General features: G+C 44.0%; 1 protein-coding gene across 4 annotated transcripts in view; it reads left to right on the forward strand.

Moving 5' to 3' along the window:
- The first annotated feature begins 2,990 nt into the window (after positions 1–2,990).
- The window catches only part of ELMOD1 (ELMO domain containing 1), a 64,454-nt gene continuing 55,403 nt past the window's right edge, over positions 2,991–12,041 (forward strand). For 3 of the 4 annotated variants that reach the window (XM_067562800.1, XM_067562799.1, XM_067562797.1), the window contains exons 1-2: positions 2,991–3,138; positions 3,761–3,792. The gene's annotated coding sequence lies outside the window, so the exon portion shown is untranslated. The remainder of the gene's footprint in view (positions 3,139–3,760; positions 3,793–12,041) is intronic. The other variant, XM_067562802.1, reaches the window with a different exon arrangement.

Consider the following 12,041-nt stretch of genomic DNA (forward strand, 5'->3'; position numbering starts at 1 on the left):
AAAACACTAGACTCCATTGTCAATTTCTACTCCCAAAGGGAACACTTACAACCTCCCAAATTTTCGGCTAGCCACTCAGGTCAAAAGGGGTACACTACACTGTTTTGCCCATGTTTAACGCCCTCCCTCCATCTTACAACCATTTTCCTGAGAGGTTCTAGTACCTCCATGCTTTGGAAGAAAGGCTTAAAATTTCAGGAAGCAGTGGGATGTGTTGCTCTGGTGTCAGGGATATGCTTTTTGCTCTCTCTGTGACAACTTGTCCAAATTTGGCCAAGTTATAAGCCTCTGAAATATCTCAGTTTATATATCCTCAGTAAAGATTTGTTAGAGTTTGGCAGCTAAATTCCTCAAAGAGTTCATTTGTACTGATTATGCCCCAACCTAGTGCTGCATGAGCTGAATTGGACTTTCCCTGAAATTGCTTCTCTCAGCTGCTGGGGATGAGGTACCAGAACTGAGCGCAGGACTCCTGTGGAAAAAACAGTATGTGATCATTTGATTAAAGATTGTGTCATAATGCATACGCACAAGGAAGCTGAATTAAGGTTGCACAGGAAGCCTTAATTCTGGCATTTCCTAACTACTGAGCGCCTGATTTTGCAACCTTAATATTTTTAGCAAAGATTTGTGGATGTAATATTTGATATAGAGTAAATATAACTTGTAAAAGAAATATAAACCTTGTCTGTTTAACAAGCAGGCAGTGAGCTATTTTCAAGTTCACATCTTTGGTCAGTAATGGGAAACATTTGAAAAGAGGTTAATTAGCATCCCCAAGGGACTTCCTCCAACACCAGACAACCTATTAGACAGTGGATGGTTGCCAATGTGGGATGAAAGTCTACATACAGCTTCAAAGAAACACATGGAGAAATACATGTAACCAGAGGAAAAGCAGGAACCCAGACTTGTTTACCCAATGGCAATTATTATAGTGAGAGACTTTAAAGCATTCTGTGGACATTTCATGAAAGAAACAACTGTCATCTTCCCTTGAAGGGGACACCTATTTAAATATCTTTGCTTTCAATGCCTGGCATTATGATGAACAGGTTTGCACTTTGAAGATTAAAAGGATCACAGGCTATCACAGGGGTGGGACAAGGGGGTGGGGGAGGGACCCAAGACACTGGATGTGTGTGATGATGGAGGGGAAGGGGCAGATGACAGTTAGCCAGAGGACAGGGCATCTCACTGGCAGGTTAGCCAAGAAAGGGGACATAGAAGAAAGGGAAATAGGCTGGCTAGAACTTATGTGGTCTTTATAAATGCTTCTCTACTGTAATGACATAAATGGTACCAACTGTTTATTTTTGTCAGCTGTAGGACTAGATATACTATGCAGCCTGTTTCTTTTGCTTTAATCCTATTTTTTTCTCTATCCTCATTTCTATTTCAAGCCAATTAATCCCAACTGAGCAGACTGCTGTACCCACTTGCTGCCCCATTTAAATCAGTGGGGCTCTGCCTGAGAGCAGCAGAATGCCCACATAGATCAGAATGCAGAAAGGTGACCTTAGATTCTTTTTAAGGGTCAGCCCCTGTGCTGTGTCCTTGAAGAGCAGAGAACCTTCTGACCCATCCTGAGTGGGGCAATTGGGGATATCTGTTACACTCACCAAAGGCTACCCTCTCTAAGCGCCACTCAGTAGGGGCACAAGGAAAAGGGAACCAAAAGGTTAGAAACAGTACAAGGTGTGCCAGCATATTCCTAGTGCCTGCATGCAGAATGACTAACACGATTAACAGACAAAGAATTATTTTTGCAAATAGCATCTTTATCTCATCTTTGCTGAGCTTGCAGTTCAGTGCCTACAATAAACGGTGTATGCAACACATGGCCAGGGAAAAGGAATGAACTGACTGTGGTCACAGAATAGTTGATCCCTGATGGAAAACCGTGCCCACAAAATCAGACTCTGGCTCAGGCCTCAATACTTCAAGGTGCTAAGTTTCCTGCCCTCCATCCAGCAAAGTACCTGAACACACCATTAACTTCAAGCAGGCCAGTCCACCCATTAATTTCCCTGTGAAGAAGTGATTTGCTGGATCAGGGCCAGAGTGATCTCACCTGGCAGGTCCCAGCTCTTAATGTAGTGGTTCCCCACCTATGGCCTGAAGGCCAAAAGTAGCCCACAACTACCCAGGTGGAGTGTATTTCCATGGGGCTACAAGACCCATGCAGGCTCCTTGCTGCAGCCAAGGGGATGGGAGATCAGCGCTCCCCTCCCCGGGCTCCAGCAGAAACCAAAGCGCTCCTCCTGGGTCCATAGGTGCTCGGGTCCCTGCTGGAGCTAGAGAGAGAGAGGATCACTGATCTCCCGGCCCCCTGGTTGCAGAAGGGAGCCACTGCCTAGAAACCCAGGTGGAGCCACAGGGCTACAGGACATGTGCTGTTTCCATGCTGCAGCCAGGGAGAGGGGAGATCAGCAAGGAGGCTGCCTCCTCACTGAACTCCTTCCATCTGGCTGCAGTGGGGGGCCTGCTGGCGGAGACTGGTGGCCCTTCAGGGTTGTAAAAATTATCTGTGGCCCTTGAGCCAAAAGGGTTGGGCACCACTGGCCTTACTGCCTATGGCCATGTCAAATGCTAGGTCAGCCAGGCAAAGCCCTCCCGCAGGGCAAGTCAGTTTCTATCTGTTCTGGGGGGTGGGGGTGCTGTGGCCTTCACAGTCACAGGCGGGGGCCTGGGCAACGTCCCTGACACTGGGAGGGGGCTGAGCTACACAGGACAGTTTCCAGGCAAGGGCTGGCGGTGGCTGCACTCCCTCGTTCCCCAGGAGGCAGATGAGGCCCGAAGCCCAACTTTCCCGCCTGTCCCAAGGCACACGAGGACAGCGACCCAGCGCGAGCAGCCACTACTACCCCAGCCGAGAGGGGGCAGCCGCCTCCTGCTCCCCACCGGGCGGCGCTGCGCCAGCCGGCTCCGCCCCCTCCCCGCGCCCGGGCGGCTGCCGCCGAATCTGACCCACATAATCCGGCAGCGCGCGCCGCCTGTTTCCGGCGCAGTTGATCCAGCCAGAGCTCAGCGCCGCTGCCTCATTGCGGCAGCTGCCGGGGCTGGGGAAAGCCGGCGAGTGGCAGACGCTCTGCGGCGCTATGGGACCGTAGCAGCCAGCCGCGGGGCAGGAGAGAGGTGAAGGAGCCGCGTTGCGGGGAGGGAGGAAAGAGGCGCCTTGTCAATTCCTTCCCCGCCCCTCCCCCGCGGCGCATGCTGCCCTAGACCGAGCCCGGCTGCAGAGTGACCCGCCAGGCAGACCCCAGCAGCAGTGTCCCGTTCACCTCCCACCCCGTCCCACACACACACACACGCCCCGTGCATTTTGCATCTCCCCCCGGTTATGTTGTGCAGCCCCCGGGCGTGCTGCATTCGGTAGCCGAGTAGCCGCCTCCGCCTCCCGATCTTTGCTCTCAGTGGTCGGGGCTGGGCTGGGCTGGGCTCGGCAGCAGCAGCGAGCGCCGTGTAGGTCGCCTAGCGACGCGGTAAACCTGATGCTGGAGAGGCGCGCGAGCTTAATCTGGGGCACCCCGGTGCCATCCGCACCGCACCAGATGGGCAGCGGCTTCCACGCCTGCTCGCTGGGCTGGAAACGGGGGGAGGCTGCTGCGGCGATCGCTGTAAGCTTGTGGCAGCCAGGGGCCTGTGCACGCGAGTGTGTGGAGCAGCTTCTTTGAGTTGATGATGATTATCCGATGACTCTGGTTGCTGTAGTGACAGCCTGCCAGGGCAGTACTCACGGCCATATCTCCTTTCCCAGGTCATTGGAAGGCGAGGGAGCAGCCAGCGAAGGTAAGTGCTGGAGAAAAGAGGCTTTTATTTTTTATTTTGGCAGACTGCTCTACAGTTTTAGTGACTCTGTAGCCCAGTGACACACATTCCTAATCCACCAGAACCGGCATGAAAAGTCTCCTTTTCTTTTAGAATGAGTTCAGTAACTGTCATTACAATCTGTGGTGTCAAAGTTTGGTCTCTTTAAATTTTCCACCTTTGGATTTCAGTTGGATTTTATATAGTAGAGAAATTAGGTTGCTTCTTGCAGTTAAGAAAACATAAAAAACCCCAAAGCGTTGAGAGGGACTGTAGCAAATTCTGGGCTGATATCCAGGTGCCTTGCTCTGCGGCTCTGCAGTGTTTGTGTCATGCAGATGGCTTGACAACCATCCTAATACAAATGGAGTTGCCAATATGGTGGAAAGCAGAGTGAAACACCTGGGGCCAGTCTTATTCACAATGGTGCAACTGAGATCAACTCCACTGAAGTCAATTGAATTATACTGGTGTGAGATCAGAATCAAGCCCCTTGAAGTGCTTATCTCATGTAAACCCCCAACATATAACAGTCTCGGTTTTAAAGTTTCCTCTGGAGTCAACATAATTGTAATCTTCAGGTTTATATCCCCCATCAACCTCTACTCTATTTCTTGCCTCTCTTTCCCCCCCCCCCCCCCGTGTTTTTTTTAAGAGTATTAGAGAAAAGAGGCTACAATGTATTCAATAATTGATGAGAAATACTCTTACTGTCTGAGCCCCAACAGCTCAACATTCAGATAACAATAAACAGTTCTGGTAACAAAGGCATTTGAAACAAAGAAGCCATTTTAGAAAATTCTTGAGAGAAATTATTTATCTGCATGCTTTTGTGGTTGTAAACGCAAATATCAGTTTTCCGCTCTCCAAAACAGTATCACTAATTTAAAAGTGACATAACATAGACATAAAAATAAAATAGAGGAAATAAAGTTCAATTTCCTTTCTGTAACACATGTATTTCCCAGGTGCACTGCTGCTGGATTATTGTTATCTCCTGTTTCAAACATCTGGTTACACAGTGAAAGAATTATTTTGTGTACTTGTCTAGCCATGAATAGTTGAAATGGTTCAATGTGCATCTGCTGCTTATCTCGCTTAATTGAGTATGGATGCCCTAAATGCCAAGGGCTTGCTACTTGTAGTAATTTCTGTGAGGATGTATTGTATGATTTTCATCCTGTTACATAGTGATAAATAACCTAGATTTTTAGGAGCAGTGATACATTAGACAATAGCATCTTTCTATGGTTACCTTTAAAAATATTTTTGGGATAGTCCCATTTCTAAACCAAGTCTGGATAATCCAGATGCAGCTCCATTTAATTTAACTTCGTGTCTTAGTTTTTAGAGTGTGTGTAATATTTAAGTGAAAACTGTTGCTAGAAATGTTGAGTGGTTGTCAACTGTATGTTTTGGAATAAATTTATTGCCTATTCAGATTGTTTTTCAGAGGTGTTGTATTTCACATTAAGTCAAATGGTCATTTGTGGAAAAAACTTCAGGAAACTGTTGACTATGAATGAACCCTACAGATTTCCCACAAACCACTGCTAACTTCCCTACTAGCTTTGTGTTATTTCAGCAAATAAGTCTATATACTTAACCATATCAAGGTCTCATGTCAGCAATGTAGAAAGTGCCTCTTAACCCTGTCAGCCCACAGGACAGGTATTGCACAAAGCTTCATTAGATAGAACTAAAGACTATATTAAGGTGGCTAAAGTAACTTTCAGATAGCTAAAAATTTGTTAAATGACAAAAGATCTTTTTCTATTGTCCTTGCCACAGAATCCTTACTTGATGAGACTAGTTACTGTTAACACAGCTAGAAAGCTAATTTTACAAATTCCCATTGGGGCTAGTAGCAGTGCAGCTTCTCAGTGTAGGCACTGATAGACACAAGGTTCTAGGTAGCAGCTGGTATTAAAAGCACCATCTATTCTAACCCTGCTCTGAATAGGCTTGTACTCAGAGCTGAACTGGGATCCGCACTGGTCTAGCTGAAACCATTATTGGCAATGATTCTGCTTTATTATGTAAAGCCAGTATCAGATGAGCAGAACCAGACCAAGGAGAGCTTTATTTGCCCCGTGGGCTACTTGCAGCACTAGCAGAAAATTGCTAGAAGAAAAATCTGGGTTGGCTGGAGAGCAAGCCCACTGGGCCATAGGGAGAGTTGGTCTCTAACATTCATGAATGTCTGCTAAGCCTCATTGAGAAGTTTTGTCTGATGCTTCTCTGAAATTTTTGTTGCTCGATGGTATAGATCATAACAAGCGCACAGAGAGCAGGACATTTTCAGGAGTTTATGGAAGGAAGGATAGCCCTAATTCTGTATGGGGAAAAAGGAGCTTGCTAAAGTCCTGGGAAAGAAGCCAGATGGTTTGAGGAGATCCAAAATGGGGAGTGAATAAAATGAAGGTGGATGATTGGACTTTGGTGAAATAAGATGGAGTGGGGATAATTGATGTGGGTGGGGGTATCAATGAGAATTGTAGTCTGATGAGGGTTTGAGGAGAAAGTTTGGGGAGTAGCAAATTGATGAGAAGGGCTGGGAGATTCAAAAGATGGTTTTCAGACTTGGTGTGTGAGGAGGGGGAAACTGACTTGTTGGAGGTGCAGCACTGTCTTGGAGGGGGCCTCGCAGGTACAGGGGAGCTAGAATCATGGTTCTGCACCCAAAATGAATTGCACTTCTACTCTTTTATACCTATGGCTCCTCCCTCCCATACTTACAAAGTGTTTTACTTTACTTACAAAGTGTTTTACAGTAAAACAACAGCCCTATGTGAGGTAGGGAATTGTAATTATTATTATTCATCAGCTAGAGCTGGTGAGATTGAGGTGCAGAAATCAAGTGATTTGCCCAAGGCTGTACAGCGAATCCATGCAACCGTCAGCATTAGAACTTCGGAACTCCTGGCTCAGAGCCCAGACCTGAGTCCCTTGGACCATGCTGCCTCTTCGTTAATTCAGTGTTAATTCACAATTAATGCTCTTTTGGAGGTAATTGGGGAAGAAAGACATCAACTGAAGAAAACGTTGCATACCTGTAACGTTTAAACCTAAACAAAATGTAACTGCCCTGGATGCCTGTCTTGTCTGCATCAATTCCAGGTTCTTAGGGGACAGGAACTGTCACTGACTACTTGTTTGGACCGTGCCTACCGCTGGATAAAGATAAATGAAAAGACTTATTCAGCTTTGTTTGTATTATGCAGAAGGGGAAACCTAGCATTGTTGTTGTGTTACATACAGATTGCATGTGCACAGCTGCTTCTTATGAAAAAGAGAGAGGAAAAAAATCTACAGTATGCCGAATGAAACTGAAACTTACAAGCCAAGAGACATCTCATCCCTTCTGTGGGGAAATCCAAGTGAAAGGGAGGGAATTCTGTGAGTTACATCTTGCAGTTTCCTCATCACAAGAGCAACTGATGGAATATAGCTCACGTCATGTACATTAACACAAGCTCCTGTTTAAAAGTATTGTCCGTAGGGAGATCAGGCCTAGATCACATTTCCTACAGATATTTGTGGAGTGTTTAGCCTCTCTTTCACAAGTGGTCTCCGTGCTCCTTATAAACTCTATCCTCCTGTTCTTGTGATGTCTGGAATTTCTACATTGGAATTACTATGTTCTGTGGCAAATTGCTTGATTTGCATATATAATATGGAATGAGTCCTCAGACTATGACAGACACAGGATCCCAACCATCATTCACGACAATGCAGCCGTAAGATCTTTCTCTTGCCAAGGTTATTGCTATGAACTTTCACATGTCTCCTATTTCTTTCTACTCTTGATATTTTTCTGAATTTCCCTACAGTGCTGAGTGTGGTGGAATGAATAAAATTCATGTGATAACTCAAGGAACAAGATTAGGTTCATGCTAACTTTTGCCAGTGCAATCTTTAACAGAGGACACAAGGAAGTTAGAATAAAAGAGGCAAAATTCATGGACGTGTGTGTGTATTTTTTTTAAACAAGTCAAATCTGACATTGTACCTGAAATAACCATTTATCATTCCCTGTATTTAAGTACAAATGACAGGCATATTACACATTGGATGACAATAGTGAACTTTTTTTTAACAAAGAACAAGCCATGATAACAACAAACAGCTATGAGTGTGCCTTTTGTAAATGCAACCAAATAATTTTAAAATGTCTTTATAATTTACTTGGGGTGGGAAAGAACTGATGAAAGAAGACTGAAAGTGTCAGGTTCTGAAATTTTTGCTGCTTTCTGAAGAATAAACTTTCATTTGGGCAAGTTTTGTCCTTTGTAATGAAAAAGCTTTTGACCTCACAATGTAAAACCTGCTCATTGGTACTCACCTAACCCAGTGTTGCAGAAAACCGTTCCAGTTAACCCATGCGTCCCCTGTTCTTCTGACATGGAAAAATCTGCCTGGGGCTAGGAAAGCTTGAGTTTCAATCCGGCATCATCTGTGACAAGTTGTGTATATACTACCTGACAAAGGGGTGTTCTAGAGATGCAATGTTTGAAATTAAGTTCTGATGCTGCTGGATAAATTGTCAATTCTCAGTCTTTTACAGATTTGGGAAGTAGAAGATTGAATGAGTCCAAATTTAAGATTGGATTTCCCATTTTAACTGCCTGGTGTTGCTACCCCAAGGCCCTAGATTTTTTTGTTTGTTTTTGTTGCCTCAGTGGTAATATTGTATATACCATTTTGAAGAGACAGTAATACATACAGCTTGATTTAGGCAATCTTGAGTTTTAAAAATGTGTAAAACAAACACTCTTCAGGGAAGTTCTATGTAACTTTCAGGTCATTTTTTCTGGAGTTTTTCATGCCCATAATCCCTCTGGGAGTCAAAGCTCTTATTCATAGATTCTGGTCTGCTTGGTTGTGAGGCTTAAAGTGCTATCGCTGTGCTCATGCTCTTAGTCCCTTGTGAAAGACAGGATCAAAAGTCAATGAAGTTCAACTTCACAGTTACCTTTCCCTCACTCTCTCTCTCTCTGACATGCACAAACACTAAAATGTCAAAATGCATGATAGGTTTTAAGAGAGAAAATAAAATCCTGTTGCCTGTGACCATCATGGCTGAAGTCCAACCTTGCTGATTACCTTGTGTGACATTTTGTTCCAGGATTTTGTACTAAAGAATGCATGAATCAAATACCTCCTAGGATCAGGTACGCAGACACTAGAGTGGCCTGCCCATACTAGGAGACTGACCTATTAATCAAAACAGTTGTCCAACAACTGGCCCTCTTAAACTGGTTCTGATGATGGCTTAGCTGCTTGTGTAACAACACAAAAACACTTGGTTCTATTACAGGAAACATTTTTAACAGTAATGCGAGTTTTACGAGGACCTCTTATTGACAACCATTTTCAGCAGTGGGTCAGTTTCCCATTTAAAGACTTCTGTCTTATACAGAGGGACTATCCACTAATTCAATTAGTTTCCCTATGCTATCTAAATCTTTGGCTCAATTTGTCCTCAGTGCTCTGACTTTTGCTTAAACCCATGAAGCGGAGGAAATCTAGTTGAAATATAGGCTGCTAGCTGAATGGTCACTGCAACTGTGTAATTGCAGTGTTGCCCTCTCATGATTGTGTCATGAGTATCATGACCATTTTTTTCCTTAAAGCCCCAGCTCCTGGAATCAGGTGGATATGTGATGATTTCAGCCTTCATACTTTTCTTTTTTTTAAGTTTCTAGCACTTGTGACTGTGGAAAAAGCTTCAAAATGTGACTCCCAGTGCAAAAAGCACTGGCTCAAAAAGCAGAAGGCAAATAAAAAGAACATCAGATCTATTATTTTTACCTAATCTCATGATTTTAAAGCCAATCTCATGGTTTTTGGTGAGCCTGACTCATTATTTTTGAACATTTGGGGTTGGCAATAATGTAATTGCCACCAGGAAAATACAAGTTGTATGAAGAAGCCTGGTGAGTAAAATCTGATGAGTAAGGATACGATTGGTCATGGAATGGACTTCTTTGGCTTCCGCCTCTCAGCCAGCACTGGGCCTGGAGCAGCTCTCAGCCAGCATTGCCTCTCCAAACCCGTTGGTGGGGCTTGGATTATCAGTCTCTCCAACCCCAATGGACAGGTCATGGGTTTCCGTGAATTTTTGTTTATTGCCTGCCACCTGTCTGTGACGTTTTTTTCATGGGAATTTTTTGTCGTCTTAAACTTACTGATGAGAATTCATCTGTGGTAAAAATATGGCTTTCTATGGATGTTTGATTCCTTTTCTTAATGCATCACAACATTTAAAATTCAAAGCATGGAAATAAGCGGACAAAATTATTGCATGGTCCCCTTTTGTCGAACAACAGTTTAGTTTAAAAACAATTCGGTTGCTTGGGTCAAATTGAGGGAAGGGGGAAATTGTGTAGCTTGACTCCACCCCCAAACCAAGCTTTTGCCGGTCACTTGAGGCAAAACACCACTGACTGCAAATTATATCTTTGTGATAGTCAGTTCCCTGTTATATCTTGCATGCTGTGACATCAGCTGACCTCTCCCTTTTTGCTATTTGTGAAATAGTTAATGCTGTTGACATGTACACTAATGTCATTAGGTTTCAGTTATTAGCCTGTCCGAAGTACTTGCATGGCCCCATTGCCATAGTATCTGAACACTCCACAATCTCTAACATATTTATCCTCACAATGCCCCTGAGGTAGGCAAGTGCTATTATATCCCCATTTTACTGATGGGAAATGGAGGCCCAGAGAGACTAAGCAACTCGCCCAGGGTGTCGAAAGATGTTTGTGGCAAAGCAAAAATCGAACCCAGGTCTTCCACAGCCTAGGCTAGCACTCTAGCCAGTGGACAGTCCTTCCTCTCAAATACCATACACAAACACATACCCTGTTGAGGTGAATGAGGGGCATTCACACCTCTTACAGATGTTACTCAGGGCTGTCTGCAGACAGAGGGCTTGTCAACACTTAAAACACTACAGCGGCACAGCTGTGCTGCCGCAGCATTTCAGTGTGGACACTACCTATGCGAATGGGAGGAGGAGGAGTTCTCCCACTATTATGCCAGGCACTGCTGCCTGTAGGTTCTGGATACCAGATAAGGAATAAAAACATGCCCAGTCTAATTAGGTACACTTATTTTTAATATGCTATACGCTCCAAACAGCAAAGGGGAGACCCTAGAGCTCTGCGAAGCGGCTGCAGGGGAATGCCAGACACTCCCTGTGAGTTCATGGCGGAGTCTCTGTGGCATAGCTCGCAGTTCAAGATTTTATACAGCATAACATATTTACTTTAGGGAATAGCAGGGATTGGCTTATTTACAGCAAATAACTTGGCAAGCCCTTTTGCTTTTCTTGGCACAAAACACAATTAGATAACGGGTTGCGAAACAGGCTATGTAATTGTGCTCTGCTCAAGTGTTCCTGCCCAGACCTGCCGCGTCACTCTTTTAAACGTGTCACAACGTTTTTCGCAACCTTCACTACATCCATTGGCATAGTAGGTAATCCATCTCCCTGAGAGGCAGTAGCTAGGTCAATGGAAGAATTTTTGCATTGACCTAGCACTTTCTTCATGGGAACTTAGGTCATCTTAACTATGCCTTTCAGGTGTGTAGATTTTTCACAGCCATGATCAATGCAGTTAAACCGATCTCATTTACTAGTGTAGACCAGGCTTGAGGTACATATCATTATGTTGGTTAAACTCTGTTCATGATGTGACAGTTACTTTGCAATCATAAGGGCTAGACTTAATACTTTTTAAATGAAATTTTAGATTTGAGATTCTAAAATGACTGACTCTCAAGACCAAATCAAACCAAAACCTTGTATAACCCCCATATTTTCTTTAGTGAGGCAATTTCAACAGCAAATGATGTGATTTGTGCTGATTATCTACATCCTTTTAAAAAGATTCAAACACCACTTACAAGTTTTCTATTAATGTGAGGTCACCTTTATTTCTTCTGCATCAGTTACCTACATATTGTCAGTACACTGCATTTTCAGCACTGATGCTTTCTTAGGACTCGAACTTAAGTCTCTGAAATTCTACAATAAGCATTAGTGAATCAGATGAGTTATTTGCTTGCAGAATACATGCTTAGGCCTCTGTGAAACAAACAAAACTGCCATGGTTTTTCTCTTCTTTTCGTTGTGAAACTAAATGTTTTTTGGAATTTTTCTTCAGTTGGGTCTAGGACCTTCTTTTTTTCCTCCTCTTAAAACCACAGCTGTAGAGTTA

The sequence above is a fragment of the Emydura macquarii genome, unplaced genomic scaffold (genome assembly GCF_026122565.2).
Source record: "Emydura macquarii macquarii isolate MOO-44397 ecotype Brisbane River unplaced genomic scaffold, CSIRO-AGI_Emac_v2 contig_2473, whole genome shotgun sequence".
Taxonomy (NCBI): domain Eukaryota; kingdom Metazoa; phylum Chordata; order Testudines; family Chelidae; genus Emydura; species Emydura macquarii.